Raw genomic sequence first — 7,570 nt, forward strand, 5'->3', positions numbered from 1 at the left:
GTTCGACATAAGGTAGACATAACCATATCTACTATACTCGTCGGTGGAGGTAATGAAATATCGATAACCTTGTCTTGCGAGTGTACTCATTGGTCCACATACATCCGTATGTATTAGACCCAAAAAGTCACTTGCCCTTTCTCCCAACTTGGAGAATGGCTGCTTTATCATCTTGCCTAATAGACATCCTTCGCAATTTTCAAACGACTCCAAGTCGAATGAGTCAAGAACACCTTCTTGAAAAAGTTTCTTGATGCATTTGACGTTAATGTGGCCAAGACGACAATGCCACAAGTAGGTTTGATTCGACTCGATGGTCTTAGCCCTTTTGGCGGTATCATAAATTTGTCTAAACATATGTAATTTTTATAGAACATATAAACAAGAAATTTTAACAAACCAACCATTGATTAAGTCTTGTGATCAAAATAACTTGGTGTCCAACACCATAGATCAAAAGTATGTTCAAAAGCATAAGAAACAACCATCGTTTAATTACAAGTCATAAACAAAATAAATGTGCCTACAAGCACAACCAAAAGACCATCTTTGTCGTCCGCTTGTCGATGCACATGGTATCCAATACCCTCTCACTTGTGATGCCCTCTCACTTGGTTCCCGAAAAGGAAACATGAAGTGAGTTACACATGGTATCCAATACCTATGAATAGCTTTAAACAAAAGTGTTAATGAAGATACTTGAGGCAGATGCCACATTCCTCTCTTCCTCCTCCTTTCGGAAGAGCTTGCATTCCCTTTTGTAGTGGCCTTGCCCACCACAATAGAAGCACCGCATCCTTGCCTTGTTCTTGAACTCCCTCTTCCTTGCTCTCAAGGGCCTCTCGGTCACTTTATAGGAAGTGGCTCAGCTAAGTAGTTGCACAACCTCTTTTAAAGAGCGTGTCTCCTTTCCCGCAGCTATATGCACTCTAAGTGCATCATAGCCCGAGTGGAGTGCAGCAAGCAAGATATGCCCCACCATCTCATCCTCCAATGAGATTCCGAGAAGCTGCATGTGTTTGAAGAGCCTTGTCATTCCAAGCATATGAGGTCGGAGGGGCATCCCAGGTCTCAATTTGGTATTGTAGACCCTTGACCAAAGCCGGCGCCTTTCCTTAGCAAGACAACCCACATCCGGTGGCTTTATCTTCATGTTTGAGAGTGACCTAGTCAAATCAAACACGAGTCCATCATAGTTGTCATTGTCACTCTTGGTGACTCGTATATTGACAACATACTCCAATGATTGGAGGAAAATATCCGGAAAATAGAAGGAGAGCTTTTCCTTCCAATCTTTCGGGATGGAATTAGCCATTATCATGAGCCTCATCGCTCATGATTCCCTGAGAGAAAAAGCTTGGAATGGGAGTATCAAGAGTGTACTCCAAGGAATAATTCCGAAGAGTTTTCCTGAGTTCCTCCTCCCATTCCTTGAAGTTGACCAAGTTAAGGCTAAAAGCCAACTTGTCGGGGAGTTCTGGGCACATAGAGTTGTTGTTTGAGTTACTTGCAAACATGTTTCTATAATTGAAAGAATTTGAAATGAAAAAAACCATTCATAAACCAATAAGTTTGAAATTTAAAGCGTCCATGCAAATTTTCAATCTTATTGAGCATTTTATCCACGCAATAACATTAGTCCCTTTTAGGCGAGAAAATGATTCCAAGATCCCAAAAATCAAAAAGTGATTAAGCATGCTTTGGCTTGTCTTAACACTTAATATTTTAGGGTAAGCAATCCAATTGCTAATAGCTCCAAGCTACTCCTGGTTCGATAAAATGTCGCACCTAATGCTTCCTTAACATTTTATCTCCATTGCCAAGACATCTAAGGACTCCTTACCGATATCGTTTAACTTAACCAAGACAACTTATATACCTAGTATACCTTTGGCGTAGCGGCCCATCACATACCCGCATTAGTTCGGTAAGTGTTGTTCTTGGAATGGCATATTTTAGCTCAATATTTTAGGGACCTAGGGTTTCTATGTTGGTTGATTTAAGTGAACTTAATTAATCATCGCAACATTTGAAATCCTAAACATGCACCTAACATATCATTCACATATATAAGAACAATTATATATAGAAAACATGAAATAAGATGCATTTGGCAACTAGCATGACCCCTTGAAATCTTCAATTTTTCAAGAGTCTTCATCTTTGCTCGTCTTCATAGAATTGTCGTCTTGAGACATCTCCGCCGAAATAAAATTACTAGCTACTACGACTAGGACTAATCTATATATTAAGGTATAAAAATACGCAACGGTACGCAGACCGTATTTAGATTTACAAAAATACATAACGGATCGCAGTTCGTATTTACTATCCTAATCAGGCCCCACTAGTTGCCATTTTCACGAAACCTGTGAAACAATATATCTTCCATTCATCCATTCACTATATGTGAATGGGCCATGCATTTTACAACGAAAACAAGTAACAATGCATAACGCGCGCGAACTAGTAAATAACTTAGGTGGTTAATCCAATTAACGCGCCTAATTAAAACTAGTCAAAGTTGTTTAATATTTTATGTGATTAAGACGCAATTAGTTCATGCAATTAACGAAGCTCCCACTAAATTCCGCATCCAACTTAATTAATCCAATTAATTAAGCCGGTTAACCCAAATTTTGTCAATATAAAATTTTTTGCAAATGCCAGAAAAATCGAGGCCTAGCCTCGTCAAAATAATAAAATAAAATAAAAACGGCAAAATAATTGCAAAAACACATAGCCCACGCATCGAAAAAATCAGCCTACTCTAAACCTAGTGCCTAACATCCTAGCCATGGGGCTAGGCTTGCTAGGCACCAAAGCTACGACTGGGGGGTTGCTTGGGCGCAGGCAGCATGCCTAGCAAGGCATTGCTGCGCCTGCTAGCACCAGCATGCGTGCTGGCAGGTGTGGCTGGGCCTGCTTGGGGCTCACTGCCCTGCTGCCCAGCAGTATTGCGAGCATCTCCAACAGCCACGCACCACTATCTTCAAGCATGCCCCTTGCGCACTCTAGCCCTGCCACACAACCGCAATGCTTCGAGGTAAGAGCACCACCATGCGCACCAAGGCAGCCACATGTGGGCTGCGTAAGGAGCCCGGCTAGCCTTGGTGGCGTTTGGGTGATTTTACCTCAATTTGCGTGCTATTATTTCGGGATTTTAATCCCGATATACGTGTGACATAAAATTAATTCTAAATTTATTTTAGAATCAATTTAGAGCAAATTGAAAAATTAAAATAAGTCCAACTTAATTAAATTCAATTTAAATAGTGCACAAGCCTAAATTATTCAAGAACCATTCTTTAAATCAATTTAGGTCTATCTTCATGCCACAAAATTGAAGGGCTACTCTCATATTTAATTTAATCAAATGTAAATTAATAATGAGATTTGACAAAATTAAAGGGGTTGGAAAATTAAACCCTTTCATCCAATGAAAAATTTCCCAATAATAACTTATGTCAATTGAAAAATTACATCTTCCAATATGAAGATTAATCAAAATTCAATCACAAGTTCTGAACTTTAAGGACTTTAATCAACACAAAAATGATTAAATCCAAAAATTAGTTCAACATGGAATTTAGCAATCAAATTTCCAACCAAATAAACAATTAAAGATTGGATTGTTGAAATATATGGGGCTTCAAAAATTACAAGTTCACCATAAACACTCACACTTGAAACAATTAATTTGCAACAATGTGAAAAATTCAAGTTTATGTGAAAAATGAACACACCAAAATAAGCACCAATTATGACTTCATAAACATGCTTAATGAGGTTTATAATTGCAGTAGATTATGGATGCAACCATACATTCAATCTACCTTCAACATGCAATAATTAATCAAGGTTAAAAGATTTAAAATTTTTCGTCAAAAACGAAAAACCCCTCGAAACAAATGTTTCTGGGTGGATTTTGGCTTCTGGACAACCCTAACGAATCAAAAACGATTTAGAACATCGATTCCAGCCAAAAATCACTACTTTCTGAGTCGAAATCTAGGTTCGTTAGCCAAATTAGCAAAAAATACGAGATTAAAACTAATTAAAACGAGCTACTAATCCAATTAGAAAGCACAACAAGAAATTCAAATCTGTTTAGGGGATTTTTCCCTGCCACGTGGACCAATCAGCACCTGCCACGTGTCAACCACGTAGGCCAATTAGGGGCTGCCACGTCAAACTTCAAGAGGTCCAACATGGACCAACCATGCCACGCCACGTGGCACCTAAAATTGCCAACCTGGAAAATGGCCAACGAGGCCCCAATCCCGAGGCAAGCTCAATCAGTCCTAGGTTTACCATTTAACCTAGTATTGGGCACGTACTTCGAGGCTATAAATACAGAAATTAGCCTTCATTAAACAGATTCAGAATTAATTAATCATCCCATCTAGAAAAGCCTAAACCCTCGTGCATACTAATTGCTAGACCAGACTTAGCATTAATTGCACACCTCGATTACTCCTCCCCTTAGAGGAACTAGATCACCTTTATTTTCTGCACCTTTAACTCCTTAAACGCGTTCTAAGTTGATCGTTGGAGGCGGAACTCCCACCAACCGGAGTTTCCGTTGTTTTACAGGTACAGGTGCACGGATCAAGTCCCGGAATTGTAACTCTCCCGCAGGACATCAAAAAACCCCGACACATTTTGGCGCCGACTGTGGGGAGAGTACTTTTGAGATGAAATCACAGTCTGTACCAATTCTAAGTGAGAAGCGTCCCATGGACAACCCCCTGGTTCAGACGGACCAGGATACTAACAATGAAATTGAAGTAGAGAATCATACGGCCTCTGACGGAACCTTGAGAGCTCGACGTACCCGTCCCTTCGAAAGGAGGGAATGGGAGGACTGCCTGGCTGGAGCTAGTAAACCAGCCGGCCAGCCGCTTGATCATCAACAGGCGGCCAAGGGATCTGCCCCCATCACCAGAAACGAACTCATAACCTTCATGAATAGTTTCAAGAGGGAGATCCAGGAGCTTATCAACAAAAGGGCGACCGTTCCACCAAAGGAACAGTCGGCCAGAAGACCCTCCCAATCTGGGAGGAAGAAGCCTGTAAAGGATCGGGAGGCGACTCCTTACCCTAAGCCTAGGGAGAGGGAGGCGACGGTGATCGATCTAACTAAGTACCGCTTCCCCTCACTAGGGAAGAGAAAGCCCATCTGTCATACTCAGCCGGATGGGTCAAAGAGAACATACTCTGATGCTCGAATGTTGCTCGAGCAGAAGAAGAATGACCGACTGTCAGAGTCGGCCTCTACGTCTGATTTTCAAGACAGTCTACATAATACCTCCCTGAGGTATTCAAAGTCAAATTATGAGAGCCAGACGGCCGGATCCTCCTCTCGTTCTGGTTCCCAGAAACATCATGCGGCCCCATATGTGCCTTCTTAACCATACGTCCCGCAGTCCCAATATTTCATGCATCCTACTCTTTTTGGAGGACAGGCGACAAGGAATGTACAGCCTTTGGACTGGCAACTTAGGTTGCTCAAACTTGGAGAACAGCCCTCCGCCTTCTCTAAGGAGATAATAGAGGCCGCCCAGCCGGCCAAAGTAAAAAATGTGTTGGTAGGGGCATATGATGGAAGACCATTTGATGGCGTACACCAACCTTATGTACCTCTAAGGGTTGGATGATGCCACATGGTGCAAGTGTTTCCCGACCACATTGAAAGGCGTCGCCCAGCAATGGTTCAGCAACTTGCCGGCCGGGTGTATTAACAATTTCAAGACCCTCGCCTACTTGTTCACATTAAATTTTGCAATGAACATTCCTGCTAAGAAGACCACCCTTGACCTGGGGGCCATACAGCAAGGAGAGAAGGAAGGACTACGCTCCTACATCAAGAGGTTTAATTTGATGAGAATTAAGATACAGGGACTACTTGATGAAGTAGCTTACACAGACTTTTTCAAAGGTCTGAAGGACGGGTCGACCTTCAAATTCGACCTCGTAAGAAAGAGGGTGCCCACCCTCCAAGAAGCAATGATGGAGGCGGACGCCTACATTCAGGAAACCGACCTCTGCAATGTTGGAAAGCAGTCAAACCATGAGAAGTCCGACAAAAGAGAGAGCCGGCCAAAGCAGTCGGCAAATAAGGAAGAGAAAAAAAGAAAAGAAGTCCTAGAAGAAGAAAAAGGAATTTAAACCACACTCCCTCAAGTATGAGTTTAACAAGGATAGCTATGCCATACTTAAGGAAATCAAGGAACGACTCTCAATTGAGAAGCCGGCCCCCATGAAGAGTTCCGTCAGCAATTAGACTAAAGATAAATATTGCTATTACCATGAGGACATTGGTCATGACACCAATGAGTGCATCAGCCTTAAGCGCCTCTTGGACTGCCTGGCATACAAAGGAGATCTCAACTCCTATGTTAGGAAATTAAAGGGTACCCAACACCCCAAACAGAAACAGGTGGATCGGAAAAGGGCGGCACCTGCTGAAAGCTCCGATACTGACGAAGCGCTAGTCTATCCAATAGCCGGGGCAACAAGGACAACATTAAGCGTCTAGATGTTAACTCCGTCGACCAGGGATGGACCTCCAAAAGTTCATTTCCAGAAGTTGTTATCACTGAGGAAGACTCCGGGGGAATCAGGGGCCGCATAACGACCCCATTGTAATTGAATGCAAGGTGGCCAACCAGAGAGTTAGCCAAATTCTCATAGATACCGGGAGTTCATCTGATCTCATCAGCAACAAGTGCTTGGAAAAGCTCAAGTACAAGCCCGACAGCATACTCCCGGTCTCCCATCCCTTAGTGGGATTTGGAGGAAGGGTCGTACACCAAGTTGGACGGGTGGATCTGCTTATCCGCCTGGGTGAGAAAGGGGAGGACCGTCACATGGTGGTCCGATTCTTGGTGGTCGAAGAAACTGTCGGCCTACAACATGATCTTAGGGCAACCCACCCTAAATAGTTCAAAATCTGTTATCATTCCATCTCTCATGCTTCTCAAGTTTGAGAGAGATGATGGAACAGTCGGCTCCCTAAGGGGAGACCAGAAGATGGCCAGGGAATGTTACCTCTCTGATATTAAGCTCACTGTGGTAGCATCCAGCCCCAGTGAAGAGACTACGGACCTTGAGCAAGTCAAAGGAGCCGAGCCTGCCCCAATAGCAGCTGACAACAAAAGAAAAGCCACCCATCTGGAGGCCGAGAGAAAAGAAAAACAATAGCAATCATTGGCCAAGGAGCGGTCAGATTAGTTCCGCCCTCAGCCGGCTGGTAAACACGTAGACCTCGTTCTGGATGACTCTCGCCTGAACGAACTATTAAAGTCGGGACGATTGCTTTTGCTGAACTTGGTGCTGACCTCCACCAATTGTTAAGAGAATTTAAAGATATTTTTGCATTTGAAGTTCAAGAGATGCCAGGCATAAGCCCGGATCTGGCTGTACATAAACTCGCTGTGATCCAAAAAAGAAGCTGGTCAGGCAGAAGAAGAGGAACCATGGCGAAGAACGAAGCCAGGCAACAGCCGTTGATGTTTTGAAATTGCTAGACGTAGGATTCATTCGACAATGTTACTTCCCAAAATGG

The sequence above is a fragment of the Chenopodium quinoa genome, unplaced genomic scaffold, assembly GCF_001683475.1.
Source record: "Chenopodium quinoa cultivar QQ74 unplaced genomic scaffold, ASM168347v1, whole genome shotgun sequence".
In the NCBI taxonomy this organism is placed as follows: Eukaryota; Viridiplantae; Streptophyta; class Magnoliopsida; order Caryophyllales; family Amaranthaceae; genus Chenopodium; species Chenopodium quinoa.